Source organism: Castor canadensis, chromosome 1 (assembly GCF_047511655.1).
Source record: "Castor canadensis chromosome 1, mCasCan1.hap1v2, whole genome shotgun sequence".
NCBI classification, from domain to species: domain Eukaryota; kingdom Metazoa; phylum Chordata; class Mammalia; order Rodentia; family Castoridae; genus Castor; species Castor canadensis.
Window position 1 is genome coordinate 131,165,990 of NC_133386.1, and position 21,958 is coordinate 131,187,947.

Consider the following 21,958-nt stretch of genomic DNA (forward strand, 5'->3'; position numbering starts at 1 on the left):
TTATTTTTATTATTCGTATGTGCATACAATGCTTGGGTCATTTCTCCCCCTGCCACCACCCCCTCCCTTACCACCCACTCTGCCCCCTCCCTCTGCCCCCCACCCCCTCAATACCCGGCATAAACTATTTTCCCTTATCTCTAATTTTGTTGAAGAGAGAGTATAAGCATTAATAGGAAGGAACAAGGGTTTTTGCTGGTTGAGATAAGGATAGCTATACAGGGAGTTAACTCACATTAATTTCCTGTGCATGTTTGTTACCTTCTAGGTTAATTCTTTTAGATCTAACCTTTTCTCTAGTTCCTGGTCCCCTTCTCCTATTGGCCTCAGTTGCTTTTAAGGTATCTGCTTTAGTTTCTCTGCATTGAGGGCAACAAATGCTAGCTAATTTTTTAGGTGTCTTACTTATCCTCATATCTCCCTTGTGTGCTCTCGCTTTTATATTGTGATCAAAGTTCAACCCCTTGTTGTGTTTGCCCTTGATCTCATGTCCGCATATAAGGGAGAACATACGATTTTTGGTCTTTTGGGCCAGGCTAACCTCACTCAGAATGATGTTCTCAATTCCATCCATTAACCAGTGAATGAAAACATATCGTTCTTCTTCATGGTTGCATAAAATTCCATTATGTATAGATACCACATTTTCTTAATCTGTTCGTCAGTAGTGGGGCATCTTGGCTGTTTCCATAACTTGGCTCTTGTGAATAGTGCTGCAATAAACATAGGTGTGCAGGTGCCTCTGGAGTAACTTGTGTCACAGTCTTTTGGGTATATCCCCAAGAGTGGTATTGCTGGATCACATGGTAGATCGATGTCCAGCTTTTTAAGTAGCCTCCAAATTTTTTTCCAGAGTGGTTGTACTAGTTTACATTCCCACCAGCAGTGTAAGAGGGTTCCTTTTTCCCCGCATCCTCACCAACACCTGTTGGTGGTGGTGTTGCTGATGATGGCTATTCTAACAGGGGTGAGGTGGAATCTTAGTGTGGTTTTAATTTGCATTTCCTTTATTGCTAGAGATGGTGAGCATTTTTTCAAGTGTTTTTTGGCCATTGAATTTCTTCTTTTGAGATAGTTCTGTGTAGTTCACTTGCCCATTTCTTTATTGGTTCATTAGTTTTGGGAGAATTTAGTTTTTTAAGTTCCCTGTATATTCTGGTTATCAGTCCTTTGTCTGATGTATAATTGGCAAATATTTTCTCCCACTCTGTGGGTGTTCTCTTCAGTTTAGAGACCATTTCTTTTGATGAACAGAAGCTTTTTAGTTTTATGAAGTCCCATTTATCTATGCTGTCTCTTAGTTGCTGTGCTGCTGGGATTTCGTTGAGAAAGTTCTTACCAATACCTACTAACTCCAGAGTATTTCCTACTCTTTCCTGTATCAACTTTAGAGTTTGTGGTCTGATATTAAGATCCTTGATCCGTTTTGAGTTAATATTGGTATAGGGTGATAAACATGGATCTAGTTTTCAGTTTTTTGCAGACTGCTAACCAGTTTTCCCAGCAGTTTTTGTTGAAGAGGCTGCTTTTTCTCCATCATATATTTTTAGCACCTTTGTCAGGGACAAGTTGGTTATAGTTCTGTGGTTTCATATCTGGATCCTCTATTCTGTTCCTCTAGTCTTCATGTCTGTTTTTGTGCCAGTACCATGCTGATTTTATTGTTATTGCTTTGTAATATAGTTTGAAGTCAGGTATTGTGATACCTCCTGCATTGTTCTTTTGACTGAGTATTGCCTTGGCTATTAGCGGACTCTTGTGTTTCCATATAAATTTAATGGTAGATTTTTCAATGTCTTTAATGAATGTCATTGGAATTTTCATGGGAATTGCATTAAACATGTAGATTACTTTTGGGAGTAGACATTTTTACTAAGTTGACTCTACCAATCCATGAGCATGGGAGATCTCTCCACTTTCTATAGTCTTCCTCAATCTCTTTCTTCAGAAGTTTATAGTTTTCCTTGTAGAGGTCGTTCACATCCTTTGTTAGGTTTGCACCTAGGTATTTAAAGTTTTTTGAGGCTATTGTAAATGGACTTGTTTTCATATATTCTTTTTCTTTTTGTTCATTATTAGTGTATAGAAATGCTAATGATTTTTCTATGTCGATTTTATATCCTGCTACCTTGCTATAGCTATTAATGGTTCTAGGAGCTTCTGAGTAGAGTTTTTTGGGTCTTTAAGGTATAGGATCCTGTCGTCTGCAAATAGGGATATTTTGACAGTTTCTTTACCTATTTGTATTCCTTTTATTCCTTCTTCTTGCCTAATTGCTCGGGCTAGGAATTCCAGTACTATGTTGAATAGGAGTGGAGATAGTGGGCATCCTTGTCTGGTTCCTGATTTTAGAGGGAATGGTTTTAATTTTTCTCCATTAAGTATAATGCTGGCTGTAGGTTTGTCATATATAGCTTTTATAATGTTGAGGAACTTTCCTTCTATTCCTAGTTTTCTTACAGTTTTTATCATGAAGTGGTGTTGGATCTTATCTAAGGCTTTTTCTGCATCTATTGAGATGATCAAGTGGTTTTTGTCTTTGCTTCTATTAATGTGGTTTATTACGTTTATTGATTTTCGTATGTTGAAGCACCCCTGCATTCCTGGGATGAAGCCTACTTGGTCGTGGTGAATAATCTTTTTGATGTGTTGTTGAGTTCAGTTTGCCATTATTTTGTTGAGGATTTTTGCATCAATGTTCATTAAGGAGATTGGCCTATAGTTCTCCTTTTTGGAGGTGTCTTTGCCTGGTTTGGGGATAAGTGTAATACTGGCTTCATAAAATGTGTTAGGCAGTTTTCCTTCCCTTTCTATTTCATGGAACAGTTTAAGGAGGGTTGGTATCAGTTCTTCTTTAAAGGTCTGATAGAATTCAGCCAGAATCCATCAGGTCCTGGACTTTTCTTTTTGGGGAGACTCTTGATTGCTGCTTCAATTTCATTTTGTGTTATAGGTCTATTCAGGTGATTAATATCCTCTTGGTTCAGTTTTGGATGATCATATGTATCTAGAACTCTGTCCATTTCTTTAAGATTTTCAAATTTATTTGAATATAGGTTCTCAAACTAGTCTCTGATGATTTCCTGGACTTCCATGGTGTTTGTTGTTATCTCCCCTTTTGCGTTCCTAATTCTACTAATTTGGGTTTTTTCTCTCCTCATTTTAGTTAGGTTTGCCAGGGGTCTATCGATGTTGGTTTTTTTTTTTTTTCAAAGAACCAACTTTTTGTTTCATAAATTCTTTGTATGGTTTTTTTGGTGTCTATTTCATTGATTTCAGCTCTTATTTTTATTATTTCTGTCCTTCTATTTGCTTGTTCTTGTTTTTCTAGGAGTTTGAGATGTATCATTAGGTCATTGATTTGGGATCTTTCAGTCTTTTTAATATATGCACTTATGGCTATAAACTTTCCTCTCAGGACTGCCTTTGCTGTGTCCCATAGGTTCTGGTAGGTTGTGTTTCCATTTTCATTGACTTCCAGGAACTTTTTAATTTCCTCTTTTATTTCATCAATGATCCATTGTTCATTAAGTAATGAGTTATTCAGTTTCCAGCTGTTTGCATGTTTTTTGTCTTTACTTTTGTTGTTGACTTCTACTTTTACTGCATTGTGATCAGATAGTATGCATGGTATAATTTCTGTTTTCTTATATTTGCTGAGGCTTGCTTTGTGCCCTAGGATATGATCTATTTTGGAGAAGATTCCATGGGCTGCTGAGAAGAATGTATATTGTGTAGAAGTTGGATGAAATGTTCTGTAGACATCAAGTAGGTCCATTTGATCTATTGTATATTTTAGATCTTGAATTTCTTTATTGATTTTTTGTTTGGATGACCTATCTATTGATGATAATGTGGTGTTAATGTCTCCCACAACCACTGTGTTGGAGTTAATATATGCTTTTAGGTCTTTCAGGGTATGTTTGATGAAATTGGGTGCGTTGACATTGGGTGCATATAGGTTTATAATTATTATTTCCTTTTGGTCTATTTCCCCTTTTATTAGTATGGAATGTCCTTCTTTATCTCGTTTGATCAATGTAGGTTTGAAGTCTACTTTGTCAGAGATAAGTATTGCTACTCCTGCCTGTTTTCGGGGGCCATTGGCTTGGTAAATCTTCCAGCCTTTCATCCTAAGACTATGCTTCTTTCTGTCAGTGAGATGAGTCTCCTGTAAGCAACAAATTGTTGGATCTTCCTTTTTAATCCATTTCGTCAAATGGTGCCTTTTGATGGGTGAATTAAGTCCGTTAACATTAAGTGTTAGTAGTGATAGGTATGTGGTGATTCCTGTCATTTAGTTGTCTTAGTTGTTTGAAGGGTTGATTGTGTGTAACTAAGTTGAGGTTACTCTCTACTTTCTGCTTTTTCTTTTCCTGTAGTTTGGTTCTGCCTGTCCTTTCGTGGTTATGTTGGGTTTCACTTTCTGTGTGCAGAATCCCTTGAAGAATCTTTTGTAGTGGTGGCTTTGTGGTCACATACTGTTTTAGTTTCTGCTTATCATGGGAGACTTTTATTGCTCCATCTATTTTGAATGATAGTTTTGCTGGGTAGAGTATCCTGGGGTTGAAGTTATTTTCATTCAGTGCCCGGAAGATCTCTCCCCAAGCTCTTCTTAATTTTAATGTTTCTGTTGAGTAGTCTGCTGTGATTTTGATGGGTTTGCCTTTGTATGTTATTTGTTTTTTCTCTCTTACAGCCTTCAATGTTCTTTCCCTAGTTTCTGAACTTGTTTTAATGATGATATGCCATGGGGTAGTTCTATTTTGATCTGGTCTGTTTGGTATTCTGGAGGCCTCTTGCATCTGTATGGGAATAGGTTTCTCTAGATTTGGGAAATTTTCTGTTATTATTTTGTTGAATATATTACGCATTCCCTTCGCTTGCACCTCTTCTCCTTCTTCGATACCCATGATTCTCAGGTTTGGTCTTTTGATGGAGTCAGTGAGTTCTTGCATTTTCTTTTCACAGGTCTTGCATTGTTTAACTAATAGTTCTTCAGTTTTTCCTTTAATTACCATTTCATCTTCGAGTTCTGAGATTCTGTCTTCTGTTTGTTCTGTTCTGCTGGATTGTCATTCCGTTTTGTTTTGCAATTCTGTTTCATTCTTTTTTCTGAGGTTTTCCATATCCTTGTTCGTTTCCTCTTTAATGTTGTCTATTTTTGTCCTGAGTTCATTTATCTCTTTATTAATCGTGTTCTTTGTTTCACATTGGTGTTTATACAGTGCTTCTATGGTTTCCTTTACTTCTTCTTTTGCTTTTTCAAATTCTCTATTTTTGTTGTCTTGGAATTTCTTGAGTGTCTCCTGTACATTTTGGTTGACCCTATCCAGTATCATCTCTATAAAATTCTCATTGAGTATGTGTAGTATTTCTTCTTTTAGATTATTCTTGTGGGCTTTATTGGGTTCTTTGTCATAGTTTATCTTCATTTTGTTGGAGTCTGGGTCTGAGTATCTGTTTTCTTCATTTCCTTCTGGTTCCTGTACTAATTTTTTGCTGTGGGGAAAACTGGTTTCCCTGTTTTTTCTGTCTTCCCATCATTACCCTTGGTGTTGTTATTGTCCCTGTACTGTGTGCAATTAAGTATTTTCTGGCTGTAATAATAGCACTAGTGATATTTAGAATGGAAGGGTGAGAGGGGATGGAAAGCAAAGAAGTTAAAGGAAAAGGAAAAAACAAATAAACAAGTAGAAAAATTAAACAAAACAAAGAAACAAACAAAAAAAGTTTCAAAGATATAAACAGGGAGAGACAGTGTACTAATCAACTGTAGGTGAAAAGGCAGTAGAGAGACAGGATTGAAAATAAAAAGTAAAAAGAATAAAGATAAGAATAAAAATAAAAAATAAGTAAATGAAAGAAAAAATATATATATAAATAAAATAAAATAAAAAATAAAAAATACATAAAATAAAAATTAAAAAAAAACTTCCAAGTTCAAATGCAATGAAGTTTCAGTCTTAATAATTTTAGTGTTCGCTCCTCAGCCTCCAATCCTGGATATGGTGCCTCAGATGTTGTTCTGTAGTTGTCTCATCAAAGGGGAAAAATAAAATAGAGGAAAACCACACAAAACAAAACAAACAAACAAAAAACCCACAAAGTTTCCCAAGTTCAAATGCAATGCAGTTTCAGTAAGTTTTTCAGCATGCAGATGTAGTTCGGTTGTTCTCATCAAAGGTAGGGAGAGAGAAAAAAAAGAGTCTGGAGACAGTTCTGTGAATGGCTATCTGCGGCTGTTGCTCGCCTGCCTGCTGCTATCAGCCTACTGTTGCTGGAGGCTTTATTTATGCAGATCTCTGGGGTGAGCTTAGCACTTAACCTGGCCCCTCAGGCTTTGTTTACTCAGAGTTCTCCTGTGCGCAAGCCACTGCTACAAGCTTTCCCCTTTCCAAGCACACTGGGGAGGTGACAGTGCACCCACTTTCTCAGGCCTGCGTGTTTATTTACAGTTCATGTGGGAAGTGGGTCTTCCCCCCTCTCCTGTGGAGTTTTCCTCCCACCCCCGCTTTTACAAGCTTTCCCACTCCTGGTTGCTGGGCGCGCGCCTCCGCTTCTCCCCTCTCCAGCCAGGCCTGGATTGTTTATTTATAGTTCTTGGAGGAATTCCCCTTCCCCCTCTTCGGTGTTCAGGGCGCCCCACCCTCTTTGCTACGTGTCTTTTTTGTTATTGCTTATTACTCAGTTCTCTTTTTTTCCTGGGTGGGTGGTTGGTCTGTCCAGGGGACTATGCTGATCTGGTCCAGGGTTGTCTGTGGGAGTACCGCATACTGCTTACTTGTCCACGTCTTCCCAAGCCATCTGGGTGCGGGTGACTGGCAGTGGCCTGGGGGCCCTCCTGGTTTCTCGGTTTAAGGTGAAGTGGAGATGCTCTGTGCAGGCTGGAGGTGTGGAGGGGTCAAAGTTTTGCCTCTTCTCAGTGGCCTTGCCTGCAAGGTGTGTCTCCAGCATCTCTCCAAGATTTCACTTTAGGATGCACACTTTCTGCTTCCTCCCTCTAGCCACCATCTTGGAATCTCTCTAAAAGATCTTGATTCTTGTGTTTTGGTGTGGAAGAATCTAAGCAGAACACGTGGGTGTGGTGAGGTGGAAAAGTTTTATTAAGGGAAAGGGAATCACCGGCTCTGCCAGGTGAAAGGAGGTGCTGTGGTGCAAGGAGAATAGCACACAAAAAAAGGACCAGGGTCTTTTGTTAGGTCATTTTTATATCACCTTGAACTTGGAGGTGGGGAAAGAATTCATCATTACCTGGCTCCTCTGATCTATGGGCTAGGGGGAGGAGCTCTTTGAGTCAGGAGGGGGAGTAGTCCCACACTTTCTCTAATCCTAACTTGCCTGAAAAAGAGTTCTTCAGACTGAAAGAAAGATATTAATTAGTAGTAAGAAACTATCAGAACATATAAAAGTCACTGGAAAAGTACCAGGTTGGGGTGGTGGTGATGGGCTTCCCACAGCTTCCCAGTTTCCATGCAGGTCCTTGAGACCCACAAATGTGAAAAGCATTTCAAGGTATCTCACAAGGTGAAAGTGTTAGCAAGGGTTTATCTTAGTGCAGAAGGATAAAGTAGGGAGAAATGAAATGGGTGAGGAGGAGGAGGAGAAACATTTCCTGTTTCCCACCCAGGACATGGGAGTAAAGACTCAAAATGGTGGTGAGTATCTGTGGTCTTATACTTTCTAAGCTGGGAGACTATAGGTCATCAAGTAGAAGTCTAGCAACCCTAATCATTAGACAGGGGATCTGGGTGGTCAGGATGGATGCTAAAACATGGAGATGTCCTCTAGGCCCACCCAAAACACAGGAACAATGGGTGAGTTTTAGGACTACTCTTTGCCATACATGCATTTTATTCTTTCCCTCTGCTCATTCAAGGAGCCTGGTAGCTTATTCACATCTCAAAGAGGAAGGCAAATGCAGGTAGTCTCTTTAGGTCTCCCTGTTCTTGTAACTTAACATCTAAAAGTAGTCGAGAGGGGTGCTGGCTGCTCTGGCTTTTCAGTTTTTACCTCCTTGTTTCAGTGTCTGAGTTTGGTCCTTTTAATATTTATTAATAATATAATTTTCTCATCTTCTCACCTATCATGCCTCAGAAACAGTAACTATACAAATTCAGAATGTTCTAGTATTATAAACATGGCTTATAAACCATTTATATCTTTAATATGAAGACTAACCAAAATGAAGACAATGACTACATTACTATGATGAGATAGGCAATATAGACATCTACAGCACGTTCCATTGAATAATTGCCCTATACAGATTTTCCTCAACAGCACATGGAACAGCCTACAGGATAAGTCATATGATTGGCCATAAAACAAACCTGGACAGATTTTTAAAACTGAAAGCATATCAAGTATCTTTTTAGATCACAATGCAGTGAATACAGAAATCAACAACAAAAACTGTTAGAAAGTATACAAATGCTAAAGAAAATTTAACAATTCCATCTGTTTTTTTATGAGATGGGGTCACCTTATATTGCTCAGTCTGGTCTTGAACTCAACTCTTGGGCTCAAGTGATTCTCCCATCTCAGCCCTTCCAAGTAGCTGACACTACAGATGTGCACAACCATGCCCAACTAAACAATTCACTTGAACAATCAACAGATCAAGGAAGAAATCAAGAAGGAAATTGAAAGGTTTGAAACAAGTAAAAATGGAAACATCTCAAAAAACTCTGAGATACAGGAAAAGTGGTAGTGAGAGGGAATTTTATATATAGGAGTCAATTGCTACGTAGAAAGAGAAAAAAATCTGAAGTAAACGTGAGGTTTGGTACATCTATTGATACATCTCAAAGGACTAGAAATCCAAGAATAAACCAAACCCCAGTCAGTAGAAGGAAAGAAATAACAAACACCAGAGCAGGAAAAAAATTAAAATACTAATAAATGATACAAAATATCAACAAAACAAAGAGCTGAATATTCAAAAAGAAGAGAAGCTTAACAAACTCTTAGCTTAGACTAAGAAAAAAAAAACATTCAACTAAAACCAGAGATGAAAAGGAACAGATTACAGTTGACACCACAGAAATACAAAGGATCATTAGAGATTATTATGAAAAACTATACGCTAACAAATTTGATAATCTAGAAGAAATTTACAAGTTCCTGATCACATATACCTTACCAAGATATGTGCATGAATAAATAGAAAATGTGAATAGGTTGATAATGAGTGATAAGATTCAATTAGTAATAAGGCATCTCCCATCGAAGAAAAGACCAGACCAGATGGCTTGACTGCTGAGTTCTACCAAACATCTTAAAACATTTAACATAATTGAAGAGGAGGGAAATCTTTTAAACTAATTTCTACAAGACCAGCATTGCCCTAATATCAAAAATAAAGCTACAGTACAATTTCTTTGATGAACATAAATGCAGAAATCTTCATCTAAATACCATCAAATCAAACCCAACATCACCTTAACAAGATTATTTGCCATAGTCAAGTGGGATTCATCAACCAAGGATGGTTCCTCATATGCAAATCAATAAACATGATACAACACATCAAGGAGAGTTCAGCATATCTAAATCAATAAGCATATAACATTAACAGAATAAAGGGTAAAAAACCAAAACCATATCATCCCAAAAGATACAGAAAAGTCATCTGGTAAAATTCAACATGCCTTCATGATAAAAACTGAGAAAATTAGGCATATAAGGAATGTATCTTAGCATAATAAAGGCCACTTATAATAAGCTAATGGCTAACATACCAACTGTGGAAAAGCTGAGAGATTTCTAAGGTCTGGAAGAAGACAAGGATGCCTATTTTCTCCACTTTTTTTTGAACACAGTACTAAAAAGTATTCAAATTGGAAAGGAAAAAGTCTTTCCAATTTGTCTTTTTACAAATGATATGATTTTTGGGTAGAAAACTGTAAGACTCCACCAAAACGCTAAAATGAATAAAATTAATTAAAGTTGCAGAATACAGAATCAGAAGAATTTTTGGGAGGGGGTGCAGTTCAGGGTTTTGAACTACATTTGTCAGGCAAGCATTCTACCTTTTGAGCCATGTCCCCCTACACAGACTGTAAAATCAACATACAAAAATCAGTAGTGTTGAACTGGGGATGTAGCTCAGTGGCAGAGCATGTGCTTTGCATGCATGAGGCCCTGGGTTCAATTCCCAGCACTACCAAAAAAAAAGTCCGTAGCATTAGTATATGCTAGTAACCAGTTAGTTGAAGTAGAAATCAAGAAAGCAACCCCATTTGCAACACCTGCAAACAGTAAAATACTTAAGAATAAATTTAACCAAAGAAGGAAAAGATCTCTACAATGAAAACTATAAAATATCAATGAAAGAAAAAGAACATCAAAAAAAAAAAAAAAGAGAAACACATTCCACATTCATGGATTGGAAGGATCTGTATGTCCATACTACCTGAAGCATTCTATGGATTGTGATCCCTTTCAGTACACCAATGACATTCTTCACAGAATTTACAAAAAAAAAGTTCTAAAACTTGTATGGGATCACACAAACCCTGAATAGCAAAGCAGCTTTGAGCAAAAGGAACAAAGTAGGAGACATTATATTATCAAAGTTCAAAATCTTTTACAAAGCTGTAATTAAAACAGCATGATATTGGCATGAAAACTTGCAAACCAGTACAACAGAATAGAGACTCTAGAGGTAAAACCACAGGCATCTGATTTTCAACAAAGATGCTAAGAACACAGACTGGAGAAAGGGCAGCCTTTTCAATACATGATGCTGGGAAAATTGGAAATCCACATGCAGAAGAATGAAACTAGACCCCTCGACCTCAGCAGTTACAGAAATAAACTCAGAGTAGTTAAAGACATTTCTTTTTTTGTTTGTACTTTAGTTTGAACTCAGGGCCTGACACTTTCTAGGCAGATCCTCTTCTACTTGAGCCACTCTGTCAGCCTTTTTTCTGTGTTGGATATTTTCAAGGTAGGGTCTTAAGAACTATTTGCCCAGGACTGAGTTCAAACCATGATTCTCCTGATAACTGCCTCCCAAGTAGCTAGGGTTACTGGTGCAAGTTGCTGGTACCCAGATTAAAGACTTTGATGTAAGATCTGAAACTACTCTGAGAAAACAGAGGGGCACTACTTCAGAACATCAAAATAAGCAAGGACTTCTTGGACAAGATCCCAAAAGTACAGAAAACAATTAAAAATAAACAAATGTTATTACATCAAATTAAAAGGCTTTCTGCACAACAGAGTGAAGAGACACCTAAGAATAGGAAAAAATATTTGCAAACTATACATATAGTGAGGAGTTTAATAACTAGAATAAGTGAGAAACTAAAAAAGCTCAATGATAAAAAAAAACCTCTATTTAAAAATGAACAATAGACCAAAATAAACATTTCCTGAAAGATAAATGACCAACAGGTCATTTTATATACCAACAGGTATGTGAAAAATGTTCAACATCACCAATCAGCAGAAAATTGTAAATCAAAGCCATGATGAAATACTGCTTCATTCTAGTAAGAATGGCTATTATCAAAGAGAAAACAAGTGCTGCTAAGGATATGGAGGAGAAAAAACCTTTTATACACTGGTGGTTAGGTATAGCAGTTATGGAAAACACAATGGAGCTTCCCCCAAGAAATTAAAAATAAGGGATGTGTTAGACTTTTTTAGCACTGTGATAAAACACTTGACATAACTTAAGTGAGGAAGGATTTATTTTGGCTCACGTTCTGAAACTGGAGTTTTGGACCCAATGCCCAAACTCCTGAGATTCCATATGCCAGGTCCAGTCACCTGCCCCTAAATGCCAGATAAAGAGGCATAGTGAAGGCAGAGAAAGGAGGGTTATTACATGGCTCAGAACATGCTGTGAGAAGGGGCAGAGAAAGCACTCAACTCATCTTTAGCCATCATCTGGGGTACAGACATGAGCTATAGGTTTAAATAGACAAAAGAAATGGGGGCAGGGAACAAAGGCATGTATAGTTACACAGTCCCAGTCAGCTGTGGTCTGGTTGTTCTCATGACTGGTGGGCATGCAATCTTGGTCAGGCAGGTGGTCTGGTCCTGTTTGAGAGGATTCTTGGAATAATTGTCCTCACTGGAAGGGTGGCAGCTTCAGGTAGCTCCAGTTCATTGTCATAAAGATATTATCAGTTCTGTCCTTTTTGGAGTCAAAGTGGTTGTAAAGTGATTTTAAAGAGAATGGCTGAAGAGCAAAGACAGATACAAAAGGCGGCAGGGATGCCAAGCTTCTCCTGTTTTTAGTTAATTTATGGACCCAAGTAAGGAGTCAGTGCTGTTCAGCAAAAGCAGTTTGAGCACTCCTTACAGTTCCAAGGGTTTCAGCCCACAGCAGGGAGAGTGTGCAGAATAGACAGCTCACATCGTGGTGGCAGATAGCAGAGAGAGAAAATGTTGCTTTTGCGAGCCTTCTCCTTTTCCCCTTTCATTCCATCCAGAATCCCAGCCAATGGTATAGTGCAGCTCACAGTCAGGGCAGGTCTTCTACCCTTAGTAAATACTACATGGAAACACCTTTACAGATATACCCAGGGGTGTACTTTACTAATCTCTTAGGTGCTTCTCAGTACAATCAAGATGAGATGATTGATCATAATAGGGGTAAGCTCAGTGGTAGAGTGCTTCCCTAGCATGCACAAGACCCTGGGTTCAATCTCCAGTGCTTGAAAAAAAAAACAAAAGCTAAATATAGAACTTGGGGTGTACCTCAGTGGCAGAGTATATGCTTAGCATTCACAAGGCCCTGGTGAAGAACATGTCCCATCATCAAGGATCATGATGGAAACAAAGTACTGAGCCTGTGGCTGGCAGAATATTCAGCCCCCAGAGTCTGCCTCCTAACTGTGTGTGTTGACTACTAATTGAGTCAGAGCCCTAAATCTGACCCTCTGAGTCATGTGATATCCAGCCTCCTCCTCTTCACAAGGAGGTGAACTGTTGCACACAGCCTGAAAGCACTGCTCTTGGGTATCCCTGTGTGTGTTTGCTGCCAATTGGGTCTAAAGGCCCTCACCCCAGGCCTGCAAATCACATGATTTTCATAACTTCCTCACCCCAGCAGGGAGGTGAACTGCTAGGAAGAGTCTGAAAGCACTGAGCCCCACCTCCAGGAACTGCATCACAGCAAGTGTTTGCTGTGATGAGTGATTGCCATGATTCAGACCCTCTGAATCATGAGACTTCCACAGCCTCCTCTTCCCTGCAGGGAGGGAAACTGCCAGACTGGGACTGTAAGCATTGAGACCAGCAGGCAGAGCAATAAGGTCCCTGTAGTTAATACAGCCTAGATTGTGGCAACCAACCCTTCTACAAGAGACTCCAGCTAGTTTACATCAATCTGAGCAATGCTGAGGATCACATCCCATGCCCTGAGCATGCAGGTGAATACTTGGCTACTGAGCCATAACCCAAGTCCACAACCTGGCCACTACATTGTTCTGCCTGAACATTGAGAATATTTTAACTTGAAAGATTATACATGATTAAAATTTCCAACCAATGACTTGGCATCAGTCGTGAAAAATCCAAATGCAGAAAGCAAAAAATATAAAGAAGAAAAAAGGCAACATGACTCCTCCAAAACTACATGAGCAATACTACATGAGTGGACCCTAATGATAGTGAAGTGGATAAAATCTCAAAACAAGAATTCCGGAAAATGATTATAAGAATAATCAGTGAAATTAAAGAGAACATGAACCAAGTACCTGAATGAATTATAAGAAAAATAAAAGAGCTAAAAAGATAATGCAGGACAATGAAGATAGAGATATTGTGAAGAAAAATCAAATTGAAATTCTGGATAGGAAAAGCTCAATGAATCAAATGAAGTATACAGTTAAAAGTTTCTCCCCAATGTATGCACATGTAAGTAAATGTAAGAATGATGAAATAAAAAATGTTCTTAATTAAACTGGATAAAATTGAAGACAGAATGTCAACACTTGAAGACAAGGTTGATGTGTTAGAAAATGAGGATGAGGACTAAAAAAAATCTAAAGTACAAATGGAACATGCAATTAAAAGACCAAACCTGTGAATCATGGGCATAGAAGGAGAACAGGTTCAAGCTTACCAAATCTTGAGAAAGAGATGGTCAGCCACATGCAGCAGGCTTTTAGGACATCAGACAAGAACAGAAAAGAACCTCCCCATGTCATATTATAGTTAAAATATTAGGCTCAGAGAAACAAGGAAAGAATATCAAAAGTTGCAATAGAGAAGCCCTAGGTCACAATAAAGGCAAACCCATCAGAATAATAGCAGATATCTCAACAGAAACTTTAAAAGCAATGAGGACATGGAAATGGTATATTTCAAGCCCTGAAAGAAAATAACTGCCAATTTAAGATTACAGTACCCTGCAAAGCTATCCTTTATAATTGAAGAATTAAAAATCTTCCATAAGAAATAGAAACTTAAAGCAACTCACTAAGACTAAACCAGTGCTACAGAAGATATTAAAGGAATCTTACACAGAGAAGATGAAATACAAGCGAGAAAATTTGGTAAAGAAATCTTATTAGACAAGCAGATAGCAAATGAGGAATAAGGAAAAATTGAACACAACAAAACCAATAAAATGCAGGTGTTACTACATATTTTTGAATAATAACTGTGAATGTTAATGAGCTTAAGTCTTCAACCAATAGACACAGACTGGCAAATTGGATTAAAACACAAGACCCAAGCATTTGTTGCTTATGAGAAGTGTACCTCACTGGCAAAGACAAACATAGGCTTATCATGAAAGGATGGAAATAGATTTCCAAGCAAGTGGGGCCTGAAAGCAAACAGGAGCAGCTTTACTCATATCTGAAAAGGCAGACTGCAAAGCAAAAAGAGACAAAGAAGGTCACTTTATATTGATAAAGGGAACAATCCAGCAGAAAGAGGTGACAATTGTAAACATACATACTGAATGTCAGTGTACCCAGTTTCATAAAGCAGACATTACTGGACATAAAAACACAGACCCAACCCATTAATAGTGGATGACATTAGTACCCCACCCTCACCAATAAATAGGTGCAGACAACAGGAACCAATAAGAAAACTTCAGAATTAAATGACACTGTTGATCAAATGGTCTTAACAGAAATCTACAGAATATTCCACCCAATAGCCGCAGAATAGCCCACAGAACTTTTTTCAAAATAGATATGATCTTAGGACATAAAGCAAGTCTCAACAAATATAGAAAACTGAAAAAATTTCCCGGTTTTAAATAAGGCCACAATGGGATAAAACTAGAAATTAGTAATGAAAAACCATAGAAAATATCCAAATACGTGAAGACTGGACAATTCACTCTTGCATGATCAGTCCTTGAATAAATAAGGGGAAAAATAAAAATGATCCCTAGAATCAGATGAAATGAAAATACAACAGAATGTTTGGGACACAGCAAAAGCAGTGCTATGAGGGAACTTTTTAGCTATGAGTACCTTCATTTAAAAAAGAAAAACAGAAATCCTTAATAAATAACCTAATGGTGCATGTCAAGCTCATAGAAGAACAAGAACAAGCCAAACCCACAAGCAATAGATGGAAATAAATAATAAAAATTAGGGCAGAAATTAATGAAATTGAGACTAAGTAGAATGAGTTAATGAAACAACAGCTAGTACTTTGAAAATATAAACAAGATTGATAAGCTCTTAGCCAAACTAACCAAAAGGATTAAGGAGAAGACCTAAATTAATAAAAATAGAGATGAAAAAGAAAATAAGTACCAACAAAATTCAGCAGATCATTAGGGAATACTTTAAAAATTTACATTCCAAGAAACTGGAAAACCTAGAAGAAATGAATAAATTTCTAGAGCATATGACCTACCAAAATTGTACCAGGAGAATGTAAGCTACCTAATCAGACCTATAACAAGTAATGAAATTGAAGTAGTAATAAAGAATCTCCCACCAAAGAAACTCACAGGTTCCAATAGAACAGGTTCCAAAGGTCTGAATTCCACCAGACCTTTAAAAAGTAACACCAATGTTCCCACACTGCTCCACAAAACAGAAAGGGATGTAATGTTACCAAACTCATTCTATGAAGCCAGTATTACCCTGGTACCAAAACTGAGTAAGAACACATCAAAACAAGAAAATTGCAGACCAATTTTCTTGATGAACATGGATACAAAACTTCCCAGTAAAAGGGCTGTTGTGATGGCCCAAGTAGTAGAGTGCCTGCCTAGCAAGCATGAGGCCAGGAGTTCAACACATTAAAAATGAACATAAGAGGATCATGTTCAAGTTGGTTTTATCCCAGGGATATTAAGATGGTTCAACATGCACAAATTGATAAATGTTATACCGCACACAAAAAAGAAAAAGGACAAAGTCACATGACCTTCTCAATAGATGCAGAAAAACATTTGACAAAATTCAATATCTCTTCATGATAAAAACACTGAACAACTAGGTATAGGAATAACAAACCTCAATATAAAAAACTATATATGATAAACCTATGGCCAACATTACAGTAAATGGGAAAATAGACCATTTTCTAAAGTCAGGAATGAGACAAGTGTGTCTGTTCTGCTAACTCTTATTCAATATATACTTGAATTCTTAGCCAGAACAGTAAGTCAAGAGAAAGAAATAAGGGGATATAAATAGGGAAGGAAGAAGTCAAATTATCTCTTTTTGTAGACAATGTGAACCTATGCTTTAAACACCCTGAAGACTCCATGAAATAACTTAGATCTGATAACAACTTTTAGCAAAGTAACAAGACACAAAATCAACATACAAAAATCAGTACCTTTTCTATATACCAGTAATGAACAGGGTGAGAAAGAATCAGGAAAACAATCCTATTCACAATAGCATAAAAAAAATACACCTAAGAATAAACCTAACAAAGTAGATGAAAGACTTCTACGATGAAATCTATAAAATACTGCAGAAAAATTGAAGACACTTGAAGATGGTAAGACCTTCCATGACCATGGATTAGCAATTAATATTGTGAAAATGGCTATGTAACAATCTGCAGATTCAGTACAATCCCTATTAAATTTCAGTGTCATTTTTCACAGAAATGGAAAAATCAATCCTAAAATTTATATGGAAAAACACAGGACCCCCTAATTGTCAAAGCAATCCTGAGCACAAAGAGTGATGCTGGAGGTGTCCCAATACCTAATTTCAAATTATAGTACAGAAACATAGTGACAAAATAGCATGGTACTGGCATAAAAACAGACATGTAGACCAATGGAATAGAACAGAAAAGCTAGTAAAGCAGTAATTGAAGCAGTAATAAAGAATCTCCCAACAAAGAAAAGCCCAAGACCAAATAGATTTAATGTTGAATTCAGTCAGGCTTTTAAAAAACTAGCACCAATGCTCCTGAAACTGTTGCATAAAATAGAAAGGGAAGGGACACTACCAAACTCAATGAAGCCAGTTTCACCTGGATGGCAAAACCAGATGAAGACACAACAAAAAGAAAATTACAGATTTCCTTGATGTACATGAATGCAGAAATTCTCAATAAAATACTTGCAGACAGAATTCAACAATGTAGCTACAGTTGTGTTTGACACAGGGACCAAAAACACGTTGGAGAAAAGACAGCCTCTTCAACACATGGTGTTGGGAAAACTGAATATCCACCTGTAGAAGATTGAAGTTAAACATCTGTCACATTGTACAAAAAATAATTCAAAATGGATCAAAGATCTAAATGCAAAGCCTAAACTGAAGCTATTAAAGGAAAACATAGGTAAACCCTTGAATACCTTGACTATATAGCCATCACCTATAGGGAAGATAACATGCCTTTCTGAGTAGGACTCCATTTGCTCAGGAAATAAGAGTAAGAGTTGGCAGATGGGATTGTATCAACTTACAAGGCTCTGTACAGCAAAGAAAACAAGTACTGCTATCAAAAAGACAACCTGACATTAGATCAAGGGCAAACACAACAATGGGATTGGACTTTGAGCACATGATAAAAGCGAGAGCATACAAGGGGGGGGGGTGAGGATAGGTAAGACACCTAAAAAATTAGCTAGCATTTGTTGCCCTTAACACAGAGAAACTAAAGCAGATACCTTAAAAGCAACTGAGGCCAATAGGAAAAGGGGACCAGGAACTAGAGAAAAGGTTAGATAAAAAAAAAATTAACCTAGAAGGTAACACACATGCACAGGAAATTAATGTGAGTCAACTCCCTGTATAGCTATCCCTATCTCAACCAGCAAAAACCCTTGTTCCTTCCTATTATTGCTTATACTCTCTCTACAACAAAATTAGAAATAAGGGCAAAATAGTTTCTGCTGGGTATTGGGGGGGGAGAAGGAGGGGGCGGAGTGGGTGGTAAGGGAGGGGGTGGGGGCTGGGGGGAGAAATGAACCAAGCCTTGTATGCACATATGAATAATAATAATAAAAAAAACAAAAAACAAAAAGACACCTGAAGAATGGGAGAAACACCAATGTTTATAGCAGTAGCAGTCACAATAACCAAACTGTGAAATCAGCTTACATGCCTGACAGCCAATGAATGGATAAATAAAATATGGTATATAAACACAATGGGATTTTATTCAGCCATGATGAAGAATATAATTATGTTGTGTTCAGGAAAATGAAACAGAATTGGATATCATCATGTTAAGCATGAAAAGCAAGACAGAAAGACAAATATTGCATGTTCTCTTTTATATGCAGAATCTAGACAAAAAACAAAAAAAAGAATCACACAAGTATAAATCTGGGAGGCTCTTTGGTCGGAACCAGTGGGAGGGGAAGAGAGAAAGGAGGTGGTGAAGGGTCTTGACTATGATGGAAGTACTTCATATATATGAATATCAACTAATGAAACCCGTTAAAATTTTTTAGAAGGTGGGAGAAGGATAAGAAATAGTAATAGGGGGGTGAATTTGATCAAAGTTCATTATATGCATATATGGAAATAAAACTGAATCCCCTTGTACAATTAATATATGCTAATATGTACAATATTTTTGTTTTTATGTGTTAAAAATTAATTTCAAAACTTAAGTAGAACACTGTGCTAGAAGACAAATCAAAATTCCTCATACATTGTATGTAGAAATGTAAAAAGCTATAGCCATTATATATATCTTTTTAGGTTAAGTTTGGTAGTTAATGGAGGCCAGCCACCACTTGGATGGCAGAGGCAGGAGGATTGCAAGTTTGAAGCCTATCTCAAACAGACAAAAAAATTGGCAGTTTTTTTTTTAAATGAAACTCTTATTGTATATTAGCTTTTCATCATTGTGATAGATATCTGAGATAATCAAATTGATAAGAGATTAGGTTTATTTTGGCCCATGGTTTCAGAGGTTTCAGCCTGTTGTTACCTTTGGGCCTGTGATGAGGCAAAACATCATGGCATGTGGCAGACAAAGCTTTTCACTTCATGGCAATGGGGAGAAGGCATGGAAGGGGGGCTCAGGTCCCAGCATCTTGTTCAGAGGCACACCCTCAATGACCTAAATTCCTTCTGTTAGGCCCCACCTCCTGGACGTTCCACCACCTCTCATTGGCACTGTTTCTGGAACCCACAGCCATAACACCTGGTTCTGGGTCCAACCATTCACCTGCATTAAGAGAAAACAACATAAAATATATATAAAAGTGGAAAAATGAATTTACAGTTTGGCCACAACTGGGAAGAGAGCCATTTTCATTCTGTCTCCACCTTCCCAATAACAGTGTTACAAATTTATAGAAAGGATAGACCAAAAGTCAAGAAATACGCATATGAAGGTTTAGTTGTGGGTCCTACTTACCAGAGCTGGGAGATAAGCCTTTCTTCTTGTGCCAGGGGCTAGGGCTTCTGGGGACAAGCCACTTTCACTTCCAGCATGATATTTCCTGTAGAAAGCTGGAACTGAAGAAGACAATTTTGAAAATTTTTAATTTTTAGGGCCCTGTTACAACATTGCCCTTTTTTCTCCATTCCTTTATCTTGAGGGACTTGGGATACTGTGTCATCTGGTTGGCTGCCTATTGCTGGGTTGGTGTATAGCTTTCATCAAGGGTACCTGATGCATATTTAAAAAAAATAAAAAGTCAAATGAGTGTGTCTAAAAGAAATCCCATTAGTAGAACACAAGTAGGAACCATAGCCAGCAGATATCTAATAGCGCCACCTTGTGGAAAATAGGTAATGTGCATAAGAACCCTCTGCTGTCTATGACCTCTATGCTGTCTGTCTCTTGGTTCTGCTTGCTTTTGGCTGGAGGACTTGAAAAAATCACTCCATTTTGATCTTGCCGTTTCCTCTGAAGACATCTCTAACCATTTAGTGCTTCAGTCCCTTATAGTGAGATATTTGTGTAGCAGTGATCAGTCTGACCACATGTTGGAGTGGGAGGTGATCGATGACTGGAGTCAATGTTCAAAAAAAAAAAAAGCCCTTCTGAGCCAAATTTGAGTAACAAAAAAGGTGTAGATTGATTCATAGGCAAAGTTTTTATAAGGAGTCTAGTGTTAAAGAGATAGCAGCTTAGAACATAAATTGTAGTCATGTAGACTTTTGACAGGCCACAGTTACAAAGTTAAAACCAATTTGTAAGAGAAGCTTAGTTTTGTCAGAAGGGTACATTTAAGGGTACTTGTGAAAAAAAAAAAAAAAAAAAGGGTACTTGTGGGCTGAAGATACAACTGAGTGATAGAATGCTTGCCTAGCATGCAGAAGGCCTTGGGTTCCATCCCCCGTACCATCAAGAAAAAAAAAATATATATATATATGTACTTTTTTAAGAGTCTTATTTATGTAAACCAAAGTGAATTACAATTTAGGGGGAAAGCTCATTATTTACATTTAATAAATTGTAAAGTAAATACAAAACTATATAGGGATCATCTCAAAAGCTTCAAGTTAATTCTTTCTTAGAATTAATTTTTCTGATATTTTAATCATATACAATATCAAGAATTACATATCGGTAATTAGGCTGTCTTTGTTCTGTTTATAGTGACATCTTTAAAAATCCTAATTCACATACCACAGAACTGCACAGATTTTCTAGTACAGATTACAAGAATTACTGCTTATTTATACACTAAGAAAATACATGTACTGCTTTACTGAAATATGACTTCTTTTCTAAAATGACTGTAACAATATATATAGTTTAGTAACTCGGCAGCCAAAGTGTAGTTACTTTTATATCACGTTAAGGCAGTAATCATGATAGCATTATAGTAAGACTCACGCTTTTAAACTTTTGTAAAATTTATATCAATAAAGCATATGATATATCATTATCAAACAATAGTAGTTTAACCAAACTTTGTTTAAAAGATCTTAAGTAAACTTTAACTCTCTTTAATTTTAATTACATTTAATTTTCCTAAGCAATCAAAATCTGGCAACAGAAAACACAAAAATTACCTAATTATTTTGATACACAAAAGTCTTTACTTCTTTTTTTTGACAGTACTGGGGCTTGATCTCAGGGCCTTGGGGTTGACAGGCAGGCACTCTACCACTTGAGCCATGTCTCCAGCCCTTTTTAGCTTTAGTTACTTTTTGGTTATGGTCTTCCATATTTGCCCAGGGCTGGCCTTGAACTCTAATTCTCCTACATTGCCTATGGAATAGTTATAAATTATAGGCACACACCACGGTTGCCATCTCATTTGTTGAGGTAGGTGCTTGCTAACTTTTTGCCTGGGCCAATGTTGAACTATGATCCTCCTGATCTCCAGTAGCTGGGATTACAGGTGTGTTCTACCACACATGGCCCCCAAATCTTTGGGTTTTTTTTTCTTTTATTCATATTGAATCTTTGTTTTTTAAAGCTAATTTTTTTTGAGAATTTTACTGAGCAAAGATCGTTTTAAGAAAGCCTTGTTCTAAACATAAAAAAAAACCTAGATTCTTATTTTATATCTGCTCATTAAATTTTGATCTTAGAAAATCCTTCAAATAACTTTTGGTTATAACCAACT

At 37.3% G+C, this 21,958-nt stretch overlaps 1 protein-coding gene and 1 non-coding gene across 2 annotated transcripts in view; both read left to right on the forward strand.

The window, feature by feature from the left end:
* The window catches only part of Gdpd4 (glycerophosphodiester phosphodiesterase domain containing 4), an 85,379-nt gene that overhangs the window by 23,503 nt on the left and 39,918 nt on the right, over positions 1-21,958 (forward strand). The window lies entirely within an intron of this gene.
* On the forward strand, positions 10,100-10,171 carry Trnaa-ugc (transfer RNA alanine (anticodon UGC)). The gene has a single exon. It is a non-coding gene; the product is annotated as a tRNA-Ala (tRNA).